At 45.3% G+C, this 10,136-nt stretch overlaps 1 non-coding gene across 1 annotated transcript; it reads left to right on the forward strand.

Moving 5' to 3' along the window:
* Window positions 1–9,662: 9,662 nt before the first annotated feature.
* LOC114204693 (U6 spliceosomal RNA) lies at window positions 9,663–9,764 on the forward strand. Its single transcript, XR_003608221.1, has one exon. It is a non-coding gene; the product is annotated as a U6 spliceosomal RNA (small nuclear RNA).
* Window positions 9,765–10,136: the final 372 nt, after the last annotated feature.

Raw genomic sequence — 10,136 nt, forward strand, 5'->3', positions numbered from 1 at the left:
CAGAAATCAAAAGAGCGTAAGAGGGTACAGCGTTGGAAGTGGTCTTTTCGGCCCCGGCCCCCAGCTACTCGGTTTCCACAGGCAAATGTAGTTATCATTTGTGTATCCCCCCAGTGGTCTTTGATGCATGTATGAGAAAATTTTATATATATATATATAATAAAAATAGTAATAAAAAAGTAATATAGATATTACTTTTATCTTCTTACTACCCAACTTTGTTATTTGTCGGCTGCTAATTTTTTGCATTTCAGAACTAAAAATATGGTTTATTAATACAGCTTTTAGCCTGTGTTGATTTGGGTCTCATATATTAATTGAGCACTTATTATGTGCCAGGCAGGGTGCCAGGAGGCAGAACCCTAGAACAGAGCCCCTGCTCTAGAACAGTTCAGCACAGAGTAGGGGAGAGATGTGTAAAGAGCCGAAGTTATTTTGGAAAAGGAAGAATTGCTGCCTTTAGCATATCTGATATTTCGGAAATTAAAAAACTGAGGAAAAGCAACAGAGTATTGTCAACCAGGGAAGCTCACCGGAGCCTTGAGTCCAGACTTTGGGGGCACTCCATCACTTGGGGATGACTGACGGCCCATCTGGCTGGTCTGTCTCCAGCCCTCCAGAGTGGAGCTAACACCACATGACCCAAAGTGCCCACCCTACACTGCATTGTTGGTGTGGCTCAAAGCTTTCGCCCTAAATCTGGCTGTTATTATCTGGCTGACTCAGGGCTTCCAGGCAAAGAGGTGTTCCCATCAGACATGACAGTCCAGCGGCTTAGAGATCAACTCCCAGAAGCAACGGCCAGACCTGTCTTTGGGCAAGGTAGTACTGAACGATACATGCCCCCATTTTCTTCTTATTGGCTTGTGGTCTTAGGGGCCTAGCGGGAGCCTGGGCCTCTCTCTCAGAAGCAGCAGCCTGGGCCATCACTGCTCCTCAGGCTTGCCTGGCACTGCACCCGCGACCAAGCCATGGCTCCTCCAGTATCGTGGTGATAACAGAGGCTCACACAGTGGACGTGGGAACACAGATAACCACCAGGATGCCTGCGCTTGGTTTTCCTCTAATCAAACACTGAGGTACTTGCATTGATTGTCACACAGGGTTGCCAGGATGAGTGAAAGCTGTCCACAATTACATGGGAGAGAGCACATCTGGAAGCTCCATGTGTGCAGCTCTCCTGGATTCTGCCCTGGGCCTCTCTCCCCTTGGCTGATTTTCTTTTCTTTCTTTTTTTTTTTTTTTTGAAGATTTTATTTATTTATTTGACAGAGAGAGACACAGCGAGAGAAGGAACACAAGCAGGGAGAGTGGGAGAGGGAGAAGCAGGCTTCCCGCTGAGCAGGGAACCTGATGCGAGGCTCGATCCCAGGACCCTGAGATCATGACCTTAGCCGAAGGCAGACGCTCAACCGACTGAGCCACCCAGGTGTCTTTGCTGGGTCCCAGACTCATTTTGCTCAGCAAAGACACCTTGGCTGATTTTCATCTGTATCCTCTCCCTGTAGTAAACCATAGCCGTGAATAGAACAGCTTTCAACATGTTCTGTGAGTTCTAGTGGATTGTGGAACCTAAGGCTGGTGTTTAGGCACCCCTCAACTTGGAGCTGGTGTTAGAAGTGAGGGTGGTCTTTTGGACCGCTCCTTCTAACCTCTTAGGGAACCAGAAACGTTTTATACTTATGTGTCGATTAATTTATGCATAGGAACCGGACATTGACTTGATAACACCCAGGGGTCTGTATTATGCAGTTGCGTGGGATGGTGGCAAATTTGCGCTGTTTTATACTACGATTTTGGAAGAATTTTACTATGCAGTACCATTGCCTAGTAATATGTGGACGCTAAGCCTTTTTGTAATCATTGGGTTGTACTTCTCTTAAACACCAGGGGGCTGGCTCTGAGGAAATAACCAGAGAGAAAGGTTGGCTTCTGCACTGAGTTAGAGGATTAGAGGCAATAAATGCAAGAGGCCACGCTGTCTCAAATGAAGACAGGTGCCCCTGTCTTTCCTGCCTATAGGTGAATGACTTTAAATGGTGCAGTGCCATTCCCATACTGAAAACAAGTCTCCCTCCTCCCCCATCTTGCCTTGAGTAGCATTACCCCAGTTTTGTCCCAGTCCCCTTTTGGTCCAGAGTCCTACCCTTTAGTCTCAGCCCACGGCACCCCCACCCCCATTTTCCTGAGCCACCAGACTCTCTGGTCATAGAGTAAGAGGACAGGCACGAGAAATTGATCCTCAAAAACAATAGTGTGCGAGAGGGTTCAGGGCTGAACCCAAGCACAGGAACCAGGAGGCTCACCGACTAAAGTCCCAGCAGGTAAACCAAGGGGTAAAAGTGCAGAACAACATGTCAGGGGGCTGTGGTGTCCGGACAGAGGGGGACGTGCAGCACTTAATGAGTCTGGGACCCAGCACCAGCCATTCAGAAGGTTTGCCGTACAGATTTACAACTATGCTAAGACCACTTTCGAATAAGATGGGTAGCACAGGTATCTTAGAGTATTCCCGATTCCTCCTTCTGGTCCCTTATAACATTTCTATTATAGGTGTCATATCCATCAGCTATAATCATCTGTTGCTACTCTTATTTTTAACACACTACATTAATTTGTTCACATATTGACACTGCCTGTCTTCCCCAACTAGAATGTAAGCACCACGGGTGCAGGAATTGGGGCTGTATGCCCACCATTTTAGACCCAGGGCCTAAAATAGTGCCTGGCATGGAGTGGTACTCAGTAAATATTTGTTCAAGGAGCCAGTGAAATCCTTCTTCTTACTTAGGCAACTTGATATGCTCTCAAATACACAAACAACAGATGTAAAGTGAAGCTGCAAAGGAATGCTTATTGGTTGGCTAATCCCTTGAGTTGGGTGGAGCATTCAATGGAAAAGGAAAGAGTTATAAACCCTCACTTGACCTCCCCACAGCACCCCAAGAGAGAGCCAGGAAGAAAGAAGGTTAGTGGTGAATTTTTTACACACTGTTCTTGGGTGTGGGGGCATAGTTATATTTTGTGTCCAATTTTGCAGCTTGCAGTCAGCCATTGTTTTAACTTTGTGGCTAATTTAATGCCTATTTTAAACTTGTCTATATCAAATAAAAGGAACATATTTTTATATGGAGTAGATGTGTACATGAAAACAAGATAGCTAATGTACATTTAGACAAGGCCTTTTAAAGGCTTTCATTGCCTATGCATGACACATATTAGACATTAAAATGCCCTCCTATCCCCATACCACACATGAAATGTAATTTATTTATTTATTTTTAAAGATTTTATTTATTTATTTGACAGAGACAGTCAGAGAGGGAACACAAGCAGGGGGAGTGGGAGAGGGAGATCAGGCTCCCCGCCGAGCAGGGAGCCCGATGCGGGGCTCGATCCCAGGACTCTGGGATCATGACCTGAGCCGAAGGCAGATGCTTAACAACTGAGCCACCCAGGCGCCCAAAATGTAATTTAAAAAATGTGTAAGAGTCGAGTGGTGTTCCAGCGGATTGGTGGAAATAGCACACTTAGCAGAATTGAAGCTTTTGAGCCATTACATTTTTTCTTCCTCGGGCAAATCTCACATATTCTTTTTAAGATTTTATTTGTTTATTTGAGAGAGAACAATTGGGGCAAAGGGGCAGAGGGAAAGGGAGAAGCAGGCTCTCCACTGAGCAGGGAACCTGATGTGGGGCTGGATCCCAGGACCCCAGGATCATGACCTGAGCCGAAGGCAGACACTTAACTGCCTGAGCCACCCAGGCGCCCCCAAATCTCATATTTTTGTATGCAGTTGAAGGGAAGAACACAGGCAGTGCCCACTCTGGGCCATGGTGCCTAACAGAGAGGCTAAATCTCCTTCTCTAGGTGTCTTATGTACGCTTGGAGGATATAATCCAAATTATCTGACATAGGGGTCTTCCTCTGAGGTCCTGCATCCCTGGGGTGTCTGTGCTAAGTTGAAAAACAGAGGAGTCTCTAGTCAAGCCCTGAAACAATTTTTCTAGGACTTGTCCTGATCGTTAAAGGCCAGTGGGGCAGGTGATGGTCCACTCTGTTTATTCTCCCAGCAGCCTCAATCACCTGGGCAGGTGAGCATCTCTTTTCATGGCTCAGGTACATTTTTCATTTCAGTTTATAAGCCTGGGTGTAGAAGCCGACCCCTCGTTAGTTTTGGAAACATAACTCAATCCATTAGACCCTAATGGAAAGGAAATATAGTTTCTAAAACTGAAATATTGGGCTTTTTGGAGAAACTGCTTGGCATGTGAGGCTGGACTAGAGCTACCTCCCTAACCAGCTTGTTACAGAAGTGACTCACACCCTCACCCCACCCAGGAATATCCTTTGGCTGTGTATTAAAAATGCCAGGTAAGTACTTGAGCTGTTTTTCGGAAGAACTAGTTCCATGTAGGAGGCTTACATTTTGATAACATGTCCAATTCAACTAATCAACATATCAAATCAACTAATTAAATATTTTGCTAACTACTGGGTATTTACCCCAAAGATACAAATGTAGGGATCCGAAGGGGTACGTGCACCCCAATGTTTATAGCAGCAATGTCCACAATAGCCAAACTGTGGAAAGAGCCAAGATGTCCATCGACAGATGAATGGATAAAGAAGAGGTGGTATATATACACAATGGAATATTATGCAGCCATCAAAAAGAATGAGATCTTGCCATTTGCAACGACGTGGATGGAACTGGAGGGTGTTATGCTGAGCGAAATAAGTCAATCAGAGAAAGACATGTATCCTATGACCTCACTGATACGAGGAATTCTTAATCTCAGGAAACAAACTGAGGGTTGCTGGAGTGGTGGGGGGTGGGAGGGATGGGGTGGCTGGGTGATAGACATTGGGGAGGGTATGTGCTATGGTGAGCGCTGTGAATTGTGCAAGACTGTTGAATCACAGATCTGTACCTCTGAAGCAAATAATGCAATATATGTTAAGAAAAAAAAAAGCAGGAGGGGAAGAATGAAGGGGAGTAAATCAGAGGGGGAGATGAACCATGAGAGATGATGGACTCTGAAGAACAAACTGAGGGTTCTAGAGGGGAGGGGGTGGGGGGATGGGTTAGCCTGGTGATGGGTATTAAAGAGAGCACGTTCTGCATGGAGCACTGGGTGTCATGCACAAACAATGAATCATGGAACACTACATCAAAAACTAATGATGTAATGTATGGTGATTAACATAATAAAATTTAAAGAAATATTTTGCTAATAGTTCAGGTTAGGAAAATAGAAGAGAAATAATTCCTAGTCAGTTATAAATGGAATGTAACTTTAAGGCTATATTTAGCCAGACTTTGAAGCTCTACTGAAAGTCTTGGTTATGCTGTTAATATTGCTATTTTCCAACTTGGAACATATTCTTTGTCTGAAACATTATGTACTTAGGACTAAATTGATGCTACATCTGTCCAGTCTAGCAATTTTTCTTTTTTAAAGATTTTATTTATCCGACAGTGAGAGACCCAGTGAGAGAGGGAACACAAGCAGGGGGAGTGGGAGAGGGAGAAGCAGGCTTCCCGTGGAGCGGGGAGCCCGACGCGGGGCTCGATCCCAGGACCCTGGGATCATGACCTGAGCTGAAGGCAGACGCTTAATGACTGAGCCACCCAGGCGCCCTAGCAATTTTTCTTTTTTAAGATTTTACTTATTTATTTGACAGAGAGAGCACAAAAGCAGGGGGAGCACAGAGGGAGAGGGAGAAGCAGGTTCCCTGCCGAGCAGAGAGCCTGATGCGGGGCTCGATCCCAGGACCCTGGGATCACGACCTGAGCCGAAGGCAGACACTTAACTGCCTGAACCACCCAGGCACCCCCAGTCTAGCAAATTTAAGTTCTGTGGGGAATACAGGGTTATCTGGGAGAGGTTCCTTTCTTTCTTTCTTTCTTTTTTTTTTTTTTTTTTGCTCAGTGAACATTTTGATCTGCTGGTTGTAATGAAGATAGGCCATTCTGATCCACTGGAGAAGCTAAAGTAAATGTTATAGCTATTTCTATTAATAATAGATTTAAAATTGACATCTTATATTCTGGCCCAAAACATCTGCTAAAACTGGCAGCCTCTTAAATTAACCCCTTAAAAATTATTCATTATCCAGAAAATTCAATATTCAATTTTCACCCCAAAAAGATTGGCTGCTCTCCCGATGCGTGTGTTCCACATTTAGGAGCATAGGGCAAAGAATGAAGACAAGGGAAGAGACATTAGATCAGAAAGACTGTTAAAACTGGCAGAAATGAAGGAAATTACCAAATTCTGAACCAACTTGCATTTTTATAGTTCAGGCACCTGACATTTCTTCCAGACCTGCCCCAGGATTGGAAGGAAGCTACACACCTGCTACTTGGTTAAACTTGGGGATTGAAGAAAGCCTTACATCTCCTCAAAGGGGGTCAACAAAAATGATTTACCGTGGGAAGTTCACTTATAATTACCCCCAATTTCCTCTCTGCCCTTCGTTGTCTTCTTAGCCACACACAACTCCGGCATTTCACCATTTGCTCACCCTACTTTTCAAGCACCATTTTCTGCAATTTACACCTGCACAACAGTCCCTGAGAAGAATGACCTAGGACCACACACCAAGCTCCAGATACAGTTTTGTTGGGTTTTCTCTCCAGACCTGGCTTCTCAAAATTCATTTTAATATACAAGTGAATCATCTGGGGTCTTGTGAAAAAGGTAGGCTCTGATTCAGTCGCTCTAACCCAGGGACTTAAGAGTCTGCATTTCTAACAAGCCTCCAGGTGAAGCCGATGCTAATAGTCCAAAATCACACTCCTAGAGAATGCCTTCCCTTCCTTTCAGAAGCAAATTTCAGAAAAGAAGTCTTTTCTGTTGCACGTGAATGTTGCTGCAATCTGGAGATGTGGATGTGTGTGTGCCTATGTGTGCATGCAGGCATGCATGTGTTCATGGGTGTGTGTCATTATTTGAGTCCTTACTGTGTTCAGTGATTTGCACACATTATCTTATTTCCCCCTCATAACTACCCACATGAATTAGGAATTATTACTCTTATTGCACAAATGAGGAAACTGAGGCTCAGAGTTTAAAAAACTTGCTCAAGTGAGAAATAGAGCTAAAATTTCAACTTAGTTATTTGCTTTTATTGGTACCTGGGGCAAACTCAGATATGAGTGCTTCCACATTTTCTTTTTTTTTTATGTTATTTATTTATTTTAGTGGGGGAGGGCAGAGGGAGAGGGAGAGAATCCTCAGGTAGACTCCACGCTGAGCATGGAGCCCGACAGGGGATCTGGTCTCACGACCCTGAGATCATGACCTGAGCCAAAACCAAGAGTGGATTGCTTAACCGACTGAGCCACCCAGGCACCCCCCCACATTTTCTAAAAGATTTTGGGCATGTTTTTACCCACACTCTGACTATCCAAAGGTTGTGATGACATCGTTACTGCTTTCTGCTGCACCTGCCTTAGGCATGGGTCCCCAGGGCTCTGGGTTAGGGGGGAGGGGGCATCCCATGGCTCATCTCAGGTGAAGCTGCACAGGGGGGATGTTTACGAGTCCCAAGAGGTGGCTTTCAATTCCCAAAGTAATAAGCCCTGTGCGGGAAGCCTAGTTGGTGAACCAGGTTTAATTCAGGACATACCTGTTGGTAATATTAGCAGCACAAAAAACAGACTTGTTTCTGGTGAGCGCAACACCTCGGGTTCTGGATCTTCCAGCAGCTGTGTTCGCAGAGTGTCTGCATTTTGGGTGAAATCCAGAAAACACTCTCCTTTGTTCCCTTTATTTATCATGAAAGGAATGAAAATTTCCATTGCAGGATGTACTTTATCCATTACTTTATTCAGTTCTCAGTCCTCACAATAGCCCCCTGAGGTCAGCAGTGCAACCATCACACCCATTCTAAGGATTAGGAAACTGCGACTTACAGAGGTGGAAAAACGTTGCACAACATTAGTGAGGACTCATGACTCTAAAGCCCGGAGCTCCCTGCCTTTAAAAGATGGGGATAGTAACACACACTTATTTACGTTTGAGGACCGGACATGGTTGGGTATTGTGCCTGGCAGAGGGGCTGTAAATGAATGGGACCAGATCCACAGCCACGCCCTCAGATTTCTCAGTGTTCATTCTCTCAGGGAAGCCAGGGGGGGTGTTGATCCACGTTCTTGGTAATAGACCTTAAGGAGCACACAGCTTTCCCTTCTCACCTGGTGACAACACCCCTCCCAACGGAACACACCACCTTCCATCCCTCGTACTCAGACTCCCGTCTACCTGATGCTGCCAGCTCCCCATTGTTTTATTCCAGCACCTCCAAGGGCTCATATCTCTGCATCCCTCTGAGTGTTGCTTCTGCCATGCTGGCAAGAAGCTTGCCCTCTCTTGATCATTTTAGGACTACATTTTGCTGTCTCTCCTTTCATCTGAGAGAGTTCACTGGGTCTCTGGAACAAAACGATGTCTGGAGCCTCCACGTTATGACACTCAGTAGTCGTGTTAGATATCTGTCTCTCATGGGCAATCTGGGGCTAGGATTTTAATCTCCATAGGTTTCAAATAACTAAGAGAATAGTCAGAAGAAAGACCATTCAGCCTGCATTTTAAGTGACCATTGGTTGCTTAGAAACAGCTTTCTGGAGGCTACCAGACATGACCTTTTCTGGATCCATGGTCTAAACCAAAGGATAACATTCAGCTCTGGCTAACTGGGGGAGCGGGATAGAATTACTATAAAAAGGGTATTCGCAGGTGTTTCTATGTCCCACATTCTTTCACCGTAAGATTTATTTCAAACAGAATCTGGACTGGTTGAAGGTTTCAGGGACACAGAACAACAGGAATTAACCCGAGACCAGCCCCAGCCAGATTCACAGCCTCACCCCTGTCCCTCAGAGCAAGTGGAGAGGGGTCAAACTGGAGCTCTGTGTGCTAAGCAGAGAGTGGAGAGATGGAGCTCCTCAAGATGGACGGTGATACTTAACTTCACCAGTATTGCTTTATTTTTGTCTGAAGGCAGCAGGACGGACAGAGACCTGGAAGGGGTTCTCGGTGTGAGGGCTTGAATCATTTGTCAGTCGCCCAGAGTTTGCTGCTGTTAGATGTTTGTAGTTGGTTGTTTGTTTGCCTTGCAGCCTTCGTGACACTTGGTCAGTACCTGAAACATGGCCCATGTGGATGTGAGTTTCTCTAGCACTGGGACCCACTGGGCATGCGCATCCTGCTGTGTTGGCATGCTGGGGAACTGCTATGCTTCCTCCTTCTGACTTCTAACAGTGCTTACATTTGCTCCTTAAACATCCTACTTGGGACCCTGTAGGTGACCAGAAAATTTAGGAGTTTTCTCACTGGGGAAAGGTTAACACGAAGCCACCATTTCTCTTCTCCCTCTTGTCATATTTTCTCCACACTGATTTTATTGTAAGGTTCATTCTAAGGTGTGTGGGTAGTGAGTTACTACACTGAAACATATTTCTCTAATCAGGGAATTTGGGTTCCTTTTTAATCATTGTGTCTCCCAGGACAATAAAGTAGTGGGGTTTTAGGAAGCTCCTGAACTTTCAACACTCAGTAGCTAAAGAGGCAACTTAAAAGGAATGAATCTTGACAGCAACCCAACAGAGGCAGTGCCCAGGGCATGACAAGACCACAGCAAGAAAGGAATTAGTGTGGCTTTGGCTGCACATACACTACAGTTGAAACAATACAGAGATTAGCATGGCTCCATGCAAGGATGACGCACACATTTGTGACACGTTCCATATTAAAAAAAACAAAGGAGGGAAGGAATTCAACTTTTCCAAGAGTTAAACTGTAAATCCAACATATAAGAAAATAGGGTGGGGGCGCCTGAGTGGCTCAGTCATTAAGCGTCTGCCTTCGGCTCGGGTCATGATCCCGGGGTCCTGGGATCGAGCCCCGCATCGGGCTCCCCGCTCGGCGGGAAGCCTGCCTCTCCCTCCCCCACTCCCCCTGCTTGTGTTCCTGCTGTCGCTGTGTCTCTCTCTCTCTGTCAAATAAATAAATAAAATCTTAAAAAAAAAGAAAAGAGGGTAGTTGTAGGCAATATTGCTTCAAAACACCTGTAAGATTTTGTGAACCCGAGTAACTTAGTTGTCATATGATTGTGGGTATTCACAG

Source organism: Eumetopias jubatus, unplaced genomic scaffold (assembly GCF_037043125.1).
Source record: "Eumetopias jubatus isolate StellerSeaLion01/CBP00866 unplaced genomic scaffold, mEumJub1_p1.0 scaffold_6, whole genome shotgun sequence".
NCBI lineage: Eukaryota > Metazoa > Chordata > Mammalia > Carnivora > Otariidae > Eumetopias > Eumetopias jubatus.